The 11,929-nt window shown below is 48.8% G+C and overlaps 1 pseudogene; it reads left to right on the forward strand.

The window, feature by feature from the left end:
• The window catches only part of LOC132502419 (lactoylglutathione lyase-like), a 35,974-nt pseudogene extending 25,220 nt beyond the window's left edge, over positions 1-10,754 (forward strand).
• Positions 10,755-11,929: the final 1,175 nt, after the last annotated feature.

Raw genomic sequence — 11,929 nt, forward strand, 5'->3', positions numbered from 1 at the left:
CAGCCACGTGGAGAAGGTGGAAGTGGAAGGTGTGTGTGGAGAAGGAGAGTGAAGCCGCCGTCACGAGATAAGGAGAAAGGGAGAAACAAGAGATTTTTCTTCAAATGTTTGAACTACCCCAATATCCAAATATTGAGAACCAATGAATCTCCCCTTCCTCGGCTAAGCTAGCTTACATTGGATGTCTATCACTTACATCCAAATGAGTCAGCTCACTCATGCCGTGCCTGATTCCCATACCTCTCTAGGATGTAGTCAAGGAAGGCATCTTATCCTAATTTTATAGTGGAGAAACCTGGGGCTCAGAACATTGCCTGAGCTCATGCGTATTTAGTGGCAGAGGTGGAATCAATTGATCCATCTCTCCTTCTATCAACCAATTGCTATTGTCAAGCTATTATTCCAAGAATGGTGATTCTGAGGATTTTCTGGATCAGCCCCAATTTCAGATACTCCGTCCCAGTATCCTCACAGACCACCTGAATGGGCCACTAATTTGAAGTGACAAACCACCTTTCCTTAAATGCTTTTCCATGTCCAGAAATAATTTGAAAAATCCATTATAGCCATAGCTCTCGATTTTTAATTTGGAAGGCACTATAATGACTCAGTGGTGTGCTGGTACGTGTTTAGCATTTAACATGTGTGGTCTGACATTAATCTTGGTTAATATTTTTGTTTACATTAATGAGTGAGACAAAAACAAAACAACAAAGACATATGTTGGGACTTCACTTGTTCATCAGTGACGTGGGCAACTTCTTTCTGAATTGAATCATGGTTTTCAAATACTGGAAGAATATTTCCTCGATTGTGCTTTCACAATAGAATGGCTACAGACACATCGTATCTTTAAGTTTAATCTGCTTTATTAACATTTTTTACGCCACTTTCTAAGGAATTAACAAAACAATAATAAATTGAACCCTGGCTTGGAGCATTTACTAGGGTCTGTAAATATTCCTATTGGGGCTAATTTCAAGCTACCAACATGACGTCATTAAAGTGAAGTTGGAGAGACGCACAGATACCATTATACGTATTTCTACCAGATAAGTGCAAAGGACGTAAATAACTTCAAGAGTATAGATAATAATAAAATGTGGTCAAAAAATTAGGAAGTGATGAGTTTTGAGTAGTTTTAATGTCATTTATTTAACTGTAAGTTTATATAATTTAATTTTTAATCATCACATTTTACAACCGGCTCACAAAATTCCTGAAAATTTAGCCGTTGGCTGCTGTCATGGGATGGTATGAGCTGGTAGAGCGTACAGTCACAGGTCACTGTAACCGTGTATTCTCTGATAATTGGATGTTAATTGAAACTACCTGCCATCATTCTGATGGGCTTTCTTCTTCTTTTACTGGGAATGAGCTTATCCTGGAAGTTCCTTCTAAGAGCATCCTTCTGGTTCAGATCAAGCAATGCTCTCCCCTTTTCTTTCACAGCCCCCTCTTTTTTCCCTTCATAACACTTAACACAGTTTGTAACAATTTTACAACCACAATAAATAAATATCAGAAAACTGCAGTCTTCCCACATCATTTTCATGAGATAGAGTGAGTGCTTGTTTCTCTTTTTGGTCAGAACAGAGATTACTCAAGAATAGAGTCATGGGCTTCCCTGGTGGCGCAGTGGTTGAGCATCTGCCTGCCAGTGCAGGGGACACGGGTTCGAGCCCTGGTCTGGGAGGATCCCGCATGCCGCGGAGCGGCTGGGCCCGTGGGCCATGGCTACTGAGCCTGCACGTCTGGAGCCTATGCTCCTCAACAAGAGGGGCCGCAACGGTGAGAGGCCCGCGCACTGCGATGAGGAGTGGCCCGCACTTGCCGCAACTGGAGGAAGCCCTCGCACAGAAACGAAGACCCAATGCAGCCAAAAATAAATAAATAAATAAATTTATTAAAAAAAAAAAAAAAAGAATAGAGTCATGATGATGATGATGATGGGAATGACCATGGCAGGTACAATAAATTGTGCTCTTATGATGACAGGCTTGATTCAAAGTGTTTCTCATGCATGAATACTTTACAGATTACCTCCATCTTATGAATGTGGAAACAGAGGCTCAGAGAGGTTAAGTGACTTCCCCAATGTCACACAGCTTCAATCCAAGACCGGTCGACTCTGAAGCACCTCCTCTCCAAACCTTTCTCCTATCTGGGAGGGAAAACCTGGATGGAAGGCAAGCACAGGACCCACTTTAGCTGGCAACCCCTTGCTCATTTCCCTCCCTGAGTCACTGTCCAGCCACGGAGGCACAACCCCCACTCCCTTTGCCGTGTAGCTCATTCGCCAAGCTTGGCCAACCCAGCGCTGAGACTGAGTTGTCAACCAGGAGATAGAAAGAAAGAAAAAGCAATTTCTTCCATTTCTTGGCTCAATCCTATGCAGTCAATACTGTTAACAGTGAATCAAATATCAGGACTGCATTGACCCAGGAAAAGGCCAAGGAGAAAAATATTCCAGAGCAGAATCCAAAAAGCAGAGAAAAAATGTTCAGCCAGAAGCATAAATCATACCTGGGGAAGTGAACCTTCAGGGGCAGCAGCAACAGCATGAGAATTAGCTGCCCCAGCAAGCTGGCTCCCCAGGGCCCCTGCTTTTGGTGTCCAAGTTTCTTGGACCCTGGTTCCTGGTAGATCCAGGGGATGAGAGGCCACTAGAGGCAGGGCTGGGGATTTCTGATTTGAGGTCCTTCTGATTTGCCACCTCACCCCACAACCCTTGGCGGAGTTGGGAAGCGGTATCTGCAGAAAATGGCTTTTGGGGGCAAAGCCCCCCCCCCACCCCTTCAGCCCCTCATCCTTCCATACGTGCCATCCTATAAGATTCTACAGTGCAAAGTACTGGCTCCAAAAAGTATGAGGCTCAAATGTTCTAAAAAATATTCAGGCATGTCTGAGCCACGTTGCCGACTGACCTGTGGTCTCCTTTCATAAATGCAGCTATTCAACAACTTTTCATGAAACACCCGCTGTGTGCCAGGCATTGTTTGAAGGCCCTGGGGATTCAGCCATGGACAAAATAGACACAGATTCCTGACTTCACTGAAGCTACAGTCTAGTTAGTGATGCAGGGGAGATAAGATAAGACTTTTATAGTATGTCAGAGGGTAGTAGATGTTATAAGGAAAAACAAAGAAACTAAAAGGGATGTAGGGTGTTTTGAGTGGGAAGAGTCAAGTTTAAGGTAAAGGGCCATCTGAGGAAAGACTTAAAGCAGGTGAGGATGTGAGCCTATCAGAAAGTGGAGAAAGGTGTTCCAGGCAGGAGGTGCAAAAGTCCTGAGGCACAGTGTGTCAGGGGTGTCTGAGAAATGACAGGGTGTGGCTGGAGGGGAGCGAGGGGATGGTGACAGATGGTGGGGTTGATGTTGGAGAGGTGACCAAGGACCAGAACAGGCAGGGCGTCTGGGCAGTACGGACTTTGGCTTTCCTCTGGGTCGGTGGGAATTGTTGGGGAATTTGGAGCTGGAGAGAGACCTAATCTAACATGGGTTTCAATGTCTTGTCAGTCCCTCAACCCCATATCCTGACTAGTTAAGATCATAAAAAAACAGATGGATTTGCATGGCAACTTGTACACCCCTGAGAACCCATCTTTCTGATAGTCACCTGTTAACGCCCTTGCATATTCTTGGCATATAATAAACACTCAAACATACTAGGGGGCTTCCCTGGTGGCGCAGTGGTTGAAAGTCCGCCTGCCGATGCAGGGGACGCGGGTTTGTGCCCCGGTCCGGGAAGATCCCACGTGCCGCGGAGCGGCTGGGCCCGTGAGCCATGGCCGCTGAGCCTGCGTGTCCGGAGCCTGTGCTCTGCAACGGGAGAGGCCACAATAGTGAGAGGCCTGCGTACCACAAAAAAAACACAAACATACTAGATGAGCATAGAAAGATGTCTGGATAGCTAGTCAACAAAGAGTTAACGGTGCTTCCTTTGGAGACTGGAATGGTTATGGCAAGTAAAGGGGAATTTCCTCTTCTCTTTCTTATGTTTTTGTAATGTCAGAATTATTTTTTAGCTTTTTTTTTTTTTTAAGATGTGTTGAATGGATGAATAAAGACTGTGAGCTCTGTGTTAGGTTGTGTGACCTTGGGTAGGCCATGCGTTTCTGAGCGTCCACTGCTTGTTTTTTTTTTTTTTTTCTTTTTGGGTATGCGGGCCTCTCACTGTCGTGGCCTCTCCCGTTGCGGAGCACAGGCTCCGGACGCGCAGGCCCAGCGGCCATGGCTCACGGGCCCAGCCGCTCCGCGGCATATGGGATCCTCCCAGATCGGGGCACGAACCCGTATCCCCTGCATCGGCAGGCGGACTCTCAACCACTGCGCCACCAGGGAGGCCCTACTGCTTGTTTTGATAATGGGGTAGCCCTCTCATGCCTGCTCATGAGGGCCTCAGGGAGATTAAGCCCAGTGATGTCTATGGAACACCTGGGACAGTGCCTGGTTTGCACTGATTTTAAACCAGGTTCTTAAGGAGAGACTTGATGGGGAAGGACCTGGGCTTTAGGGACATAGGTGCCCGCACTAGCCCCCACCTACTGCTCTGAGCAGGCGCAGCTCTCTCCATCCTCCTGGGCAGCTGGGAGGTGGCTGACCATTCCTTCTCCCCCTGACCCCCCTACCCCAGCCTAGTACCCTATACCCTCCTTGGGGAAAACTGGCCACCTGCCCTGCAGACCCCTCAGAAACTGAAGGACATCCTAAGACCTAGGGGAGAAGCCACATCACCCAGTGGAACTCAATAGAATCTTTTTCCAGGCAAATTCCAGAGCCTTGTAAGGTGTTCACCTAAGAAGGAGCCTGGGGACTAGTCTCACATTCAGCACAGACACCTCCTGCACAGTATTCTAGCACCTAGGTCCCTGAAGCAGACACTTGTCAGTTTTGCTTCTTTAGCATCTGTTCCTTTTTCTGGTAACAGCATCCTACTTTTTTGGGTTTTTTTGGCCACACTGTGTGGCATGCAGGATCTTAGTTCCCTGACCAGGGATCAAACCCATGCCCCCTGTAGTGGAAGCGTGGAGTCCTAACCACTGGACTGCCAGGGAATTCCCAACAGCACCCTACTTTCTTAAGGAGTCCTCTCCTATCCCCACTCCACCAGTTTTAGTGGGGTTGACTGCCCCTCCCCCACATCTGGAGGTGAGCATGTGAACCAGGTCTGGGCCAATCAGAGCACTGCTGTCCTCTGCCTTCAGTGATTGGTTTGGAGATGGCAGTCATGACCCAATCTAGCCAATGAAAGCCAGACTCAGGATTTTGTTTCAGACTGTTGGTGTAACAGTCAGAAAGGATTGGGATATGCTACAGTAACACACAGCCCCTAAATCTTAATTAGGGTGGTGCAAATCTTAGTGGCACAAAAGAGCAAAACAGTGGCACAAGTTGATTTCTTGTTCATGCTCCATGTCTTCCTCAGGCTGGTGGGGGCTCTGCTCTTATCTCCCTCATTCAGAGATGCAGGCTGGTGGAGACTCTACCATCAAGGACATCATCAAATACCATAGCAGGGGGGAAGGGGATGTGGAATCAGATGCATCTGACTTCAAGTCCCGACTTTGCTGCTTAAAGCAAGGGACCTGCCTGGTACATAGTTATCGCTCAGAGAGTATCGATTTCCCCGTTGTCCAATTTCTCCAAGCCTTATATGTTGTATGTCCAAGTTGGATTTCCAGAGCTTGGCTCAAAGGCCTGCCCCTCCATGATGAGTTCTCAGACCCACACATTGCCCAACACCTTTCCATCATCTTAGCACAGAGGGAAGCACCTAGTAGGGGCTGTAGTCTGTGCCCCTTCAGTGTCTAGCAAAGACCTAAGCACTTAGTAGGTGGCATTCTCAGGGCCACACAAGGTGCTTTGCAGTGTCAGGCACATAGTAGGTGTTATTAGTTGAACTGTTAAAATGTCCAGCCCAGTGCCAAGCAGATAGTGTGTTCTTTCCTTGTGTCTCTTCCTGCAGTGTTTCTAGCAGTGCATTTTTCGAAGATTACCCCCCAAAACACCTCCTCCCAGCCCCCAGCCTCTTGCATCTTGGGACCTGGAGTTTGTGACCAGGAGTTGTCACCAGGGTATATTTGCTGAAATGGGTGGGGTGAGGTGAGGGGGCCTTGAAGGGGTGGTCCAGGGCTGCGCTGCCCTATGCAGGTCATCAGGGGTCAGTGAGCAGCAACTTGGCTTATGAATTTCCTTGTAGGGCCCCAGACAAAGAGGAAAGTCATTGGTGATGCAGTTACCTTGGCAACTCTTTGTGCTGGAGAGTGGGAGAGAGATGGGGGAGGGAGGAAACTGAGGGAAGGGGGCAGCTGCTAGGGGAGAGAGAGGTGCTGTAGGGGAAGTTCCCCTTTAAAAGAGGTGAATGACTTGGCTTCTGACTTCTGAACAAACTGAAGGAAGGGGTCTCCATGCTGCAGGATGGAGGCTGGTCTGGGTGGGATGTCCTGCTTCTCGTCTTCAGGCCTCTCTTGAAATTCTTCCAGCTGGCCTAAGAGCATGGAGAGAACTGGGTTGGAGTTCTGGCCCTTCTAACTTGCTGTGTGACCTTGTGCAAGTTACTCTCCCTCTCTGAACCTCAATTTCCTCCCTTATAAAATGAGGATAGTAATCCACAGCGTGGCAGTGAGGATTAGGAGATTGTTTTATGTAAAGTGTGGAACAGTGCTGGGCCCCTATGAAGTCTGAACCACCTGGGGGCTGGTATTTATTTGATTGCCTCTCACTGGCTATATGGATTTAGGCAAGTGACTACCTTGAAATAAGGATGGAGCATTTCTAGGTAACATGCTGTGAGCAAAGTGGGAGCTCCTGGTAACTAGTGATTATTGATGATTATGGATGTTTCTGCCAGATTCTTGACATTGGGAAGGGGGTATGTGGGAGAGTCATTACTGTTGGGCCTTATGGATCATTATTATGTAGATGGAGAGACTGAGGCTCAGACGGGCGTGAGCCTGAGGTGCCCTTGAGGGAGACACCTGGGAGAGGGGACCAGCAACATGGCAGCAACGTTGCCCAGCTCTCTGTATTGCGTGTTCACCGTCCAGCCCTCTCGCCGCCCCCGGGCAAAATTCCGTCCTGCCCCACCCACCTCGCATTGCGCATGCCCAGGAGCCAGCTTCCGTTTCTGGGCCGCTGAGGCCGTGGAAGGTAGGCAGAGGTCTTAGTGGAGGCGTATTTGGGTCGGGTGGGAACCCCGGCTTCCTGAGGGCAGGGATGGTGGAAACCTAGAACGCCATATTCCAGGGTGGGGTGGCCTCGGGCGCAGTGCCTCTCGTACCAAGGAGGCTGTCCGGTTCCTGTCCATTTGCCGGGGCCTTGGGGAGATGTGGTTATGGCGAAGGAATCTACTTCCCCGTGTACACTGTACACTGGCAGCCTGTTTATCAGCCTGGCTCTGAGGAGGGCGGTTTTCCCAGAAAACAAGTACCCGGAGTCCTGACCTTCATCGAGACCCTCGCTTAGCTCCCCAAAGCCCTTTTGTCTGTCTGTCCGTCCATGTCTCCCTATCTTGAGGAGCTGTCCTGTCCCTGGGCAGACTCCCTAGGCTCTGCTGGGAAAGACTCTCTGTCTCTGATTCCAGATGGTTTCTGACTGCTGTGGGGAGACACACTTCTCCGTGTCTTAACTACTTACTATGGGTGTGACCTGGGAGGCATCACCAACAGGAAGTGCTCCTGGTGTTCAGAGGGCTGGAGATGTGAGGGAGGGCTGTCTGGAAGAGGCAGCATGCTTCTCTGAAGGAGGAAAGAAAACAGTAGGTGTCAGGGCCAGGCACTTTCAAGACACTCCTCATTTAACCCTTACAGTAGCTTGGTGAGTTGGACACTATGATGATCCTCATTTTACAGATGAGCAAACTGGGGCTTGGAGACGTCAGGGGCCTGATTCAGCCTGTCCAGAGGTTGCAGAGGCCAGGTTTTAAGCTGAGTCTGTCTGATCCAGATCTGGGACATTTTGCTCTACTACAGGCCAAGATAAGTGTGTCTAGGTGGAAGCTGTAGTCAGGGAGAGAGTGTAGAGTGAGGGTCCAGGACGATTCTGGATAAGGGAAGTGGCAGGGACTAGTGGGGTCATACTAGCCTGGGGGGAGGGGGAAGGCAGAGGGATTTGTATTCAATGCTGTGGGAAAATCTGACCATGCCACTCCACTTGCATAAAACCCTCTGTGGCTCTCTAGAACCCTTGCAAAAGCTATACGTTCTCACCACAGCCTTCAACGTCATGCATGACCTGGCCCTGCTCCCCTCAGCAGCCTCCTCTCCCTGTGCTAACACAAGCACACCTCCTCCTCTGCAGAAGTTCAGTCTCCACCTGGGACCTTTGTCTCATGATTCCTTCTTTCCGGAGAATTCTGCCTCTCTCCACTGCATGGCTTATTCCACTCGTTCTTCCTGTCCCAGCTTAAATGGCACCTCCTCTGGGAAGCCTTCCTTGATCCCCCAGGTGGGTCTGGTGCCTCCTCCGAGTGCTCACAGCCGCCTTGGATTTCCCCATCACTCTGCTCTGATTATCTGTCTCCCTTTCCCTGTCTTAGTCTGTGAGCACTCCTTGAGGGCAAGAATCACGTCTATTTGTTCATCACTGAATTCTCAGTATCAAGAGCGAATGATGCCAACACAGAGCAGATACCCAATAGGAATTTATTTAATAAATGAATGAGGTAGGGAACCAGTGAAACTTTTAGTGGACAAGCAAACTGACAGAAATTGGGTGGTGGTGGGCAGGATCTGGTGCAGAGAGAATCCTGATTCAGACAGGATGTCACCCCACTATACCTCAAAGTGCCCAAAGCGCCCCCCATTCCATCCGTCTCCCTTTGACCTTTGTGTGGGGAGGAGGCTTCCTTAGGTCCTGAAGAATTCCCTGCCTCACTTCTGCCTCCTATCCCAGCCTTCACTGGGGCTCTTAGTCACTCCCCTGCCCTCTTGCCTGCCAAGGACACCCATTTCTGGAGAAAATCTTAATGGAAGTCTCTCCAGCTATTTTTCTGTCTCTAGGAGGAATTAGCAACCACAAAATCTTCTTTGGTCCCAGAAGTGGAGCGAATAGGCAGTGCTAAGAGGCTGCTCTCTCATCCCCTTACCATGGCTTTTGCGAACACTGGGGAGACCATCAATATTGAGCACCAGCTGTGTGCGTTTCCCATGAATGGTTTCTGTGTGGTTGGTAAATTCATTCACTCCACTTTACGAATGGAAGGAATTGGAACTCAGAGAAGAGAAGAGATTTGCTGAGGTCACTCTCTGGAGAAGTTTAGAACCGGTGTTCATGCCCAGAGTGGACTGCCCTACTCTGAAGCCCCTGACTGGAGCCACGGTGGACTGTGGGCACTAGAGCCAGTGCAGTGCCCTGGTTTAGGTGTGGTTTCTCCATGTGCAGCTGTGTGATCTTGGGCAAAGGGCTTTACTTGACTTCTCTGTGCCTCAGCTTCTTCATCTGTAGAATGGGCATAATAAAAGCATCTACTTCACTGGCATGTGGGAAGTTAATTGTTGAGAATGTGTTTAGCAAAACTGTTTGGCAGAGGGCCATATGTACAGTGCAATCCAGATTAATTCAACAAATCTTGTTGATTTGGATGCTGGGGCTACAGCAAGAGAGCAGGGCAGACCCCACTCCACCCTCCGGCACTTACGTTTTGGTTATTACCATGTCACAAGGTATAAGATAATAGTCTCTGAGCCTTGAGCTACTATGTATATATTCGCCCATTCAACAAATATTGAGTACCTACTGTACTCCGGTGTCTTAGGCCTCTCCAAGGAAGCCTGTGAATGGGATTACAAACAGGGAAGGAGAGAGTCAGAGAGAGCCTTCAGTAGTCTGAGTCCTGGAGGGCCAACAGGAGTTAGGTCCGGAGGGTTACCTAAGTGCCTGCACTGCACTTGCAAAGGCACAAGAGTTGTCTTGCTTATTCACGTTTAAACCTTAGTGGTTGTTAGACTCCTCCATTGACGGTTGGCCATTTCTTCCCTAAACTCAACGAATTGTGTGTGAACATGAGAACTTTAACCCCGCTAGCTTTGACCTTGATTCTCTTCACATTCTTTTAAATATCATCTCATTTAATCTGAACAACAATCCTGTTGGTATCATTATATATATAAGTCCAGGAATAGATGATCACTTTATTTTACAAAAGCACAGAGAGGTGAAATGTTGTGTCTAAAGTAACCCAGTTATAGGGTTGCCGGATTTACAAAAACAAAAGTAAGCAAAGCTGGACTCCCAGTTAAATTTGAATTTCAGATAAACAATGAATGATTTTTTTGAAGTCTAAGTATACCTCGTGAAATATTTGGGACATAACTTATACTGAAAAAGTATTTGCCATTTCTCTGAAATTCAAATTTAACAGAGTATCCTGTATTTTACCTGGCAAACCTATCCAGTTTTTGAACTTGGTTGTGTCTGAAAATAAAGGTAATGATAATTATCATCTAGGTTTCTTGAGGGCCTACTAGGTGCCAGGCTCTGTCCCAAGTGCCTCTTGAGCATACAGTGTCTCTTGAGCACTGAAGGAAGGGGCCAGTCGCGCTACTCTCCGTGCCCTCTGCTCCGGGCCAGGTGGCCCTGCAGTTCCCAGCTTGGCCACGCGGTGTCACCCTCGGCCCGCTGTACCCGGGCGGGGGCGGCCGGGAGCGCGCGGCCCATTCATCATCACGGCGGGGCCGCGGCGCGCAGACAATGTGGGGAGCGGCCCTTGCCCGCGCCCGCGCGGCTGTCGGTACAAAGGATGCGCTGTTAACACGTGTACGGTAATGGGCTCCCCCACGGCCTCTTCGCGGGCCGCCCGCTCCCAGCCTGACGGATGGCCTGAGCCATCCATCTAAATTATGTCATGAGCAATGAGCATCCTCCTCTGTCCGGAGCCCCGCCGCCAGGGCCAGGCTGGACCTCATGCGGTGAACTCTGCTGGGTCGACCCTGTGGCCTCCCACTCTGGGGAAGGAACCTCCTGCAGGGTGAACACCTACTGTGTGCTGGTCCCCAGCCCCTCTCTTCTTGATTTCCACGTAAGGTGGTGTTTGGATTATTTGCCCATTTCACAGAGGAGGAAACAGAGGCTTGGAGCTGGGAAGTCTTTATTCTGAGGTCACACAGCTCTGGGGTTTGCTAAAGATGGATGTTTTTCCCTTACAGCTTTATTGAGATATAACTCACCTACTATAAAATTTACACGTTCAGGGCTTCCCTGGTGGTGCAGTGGTTGAGAGTCCGCCTGCCGATGCAGGGGACACGGGTTCGTGCCCCGGTCTGGGAAGATCCCACATGCCGCGGAGCGGCTGGGCCCGTGAGCCACGTCCGCTGAGCCTGCATACGAAGCCTGTGCTCCGCGCAACGGGAGAGGCCACAACAGTGAGAGGACCACGTACCGCAAAAAAAAAAAAAAAATTCACACGTTCAAAGTGTACATTTCAGTGGTTTTTAGTCTCTTCACAGTTGCGCAATTATCACCACAATTCAATATTAAAACATTTTAACTACCCCCTCCCTCTCCCACCAAGAAACCACATACCTGTTAGCACTCTTAATTCCTCTGCCCCCCTAGCTCCTGGTAACCACTGATCTTTCTGTCTCAATAGGTTTGCCTATTCTGGACATTTCATGTAAGCGGAATCCTACAACATGGGACCTGGATTATTTCACTTCGCATGGTGTTTTCAAAGTTCATCCCTGTTGTAGCCTGTGTAAGTACTTCCTTTTCGTTGCTGAATAGTATTCCATTGTATGGATAGTATCACTTTTTGTGAATCCATTCATCTGTTGATGGACGTTTGGGTCGTTTCCACTTTTTGACTCATGTGAATAGTGCTGCTATGTACATTTGTGGAATATTGGTGTGGATATATGTTTTCAGTTCCTTTGGGTAAATACCTAAGAGTGAAATTGCTGGGTCATATGGGAACATGATGTTTAATCA

The sequence above is a fragment of the Mesoplodon densirostris genome, chromosome 15 (assembly GCF_025265405.1).
Source record: "Mesoplodon densirostris isolate mMesDen1 chromosome 15, mMesDen1 primary haplotype, whole genome shotgun sequence".
Classification (NCBI taxonomy): Eukaryota; Metazoa; Chordata; class Mammalia; order Artiodactyla; family Ziphiidae; genus Mesoplodon; species Mesoplodon densirostris.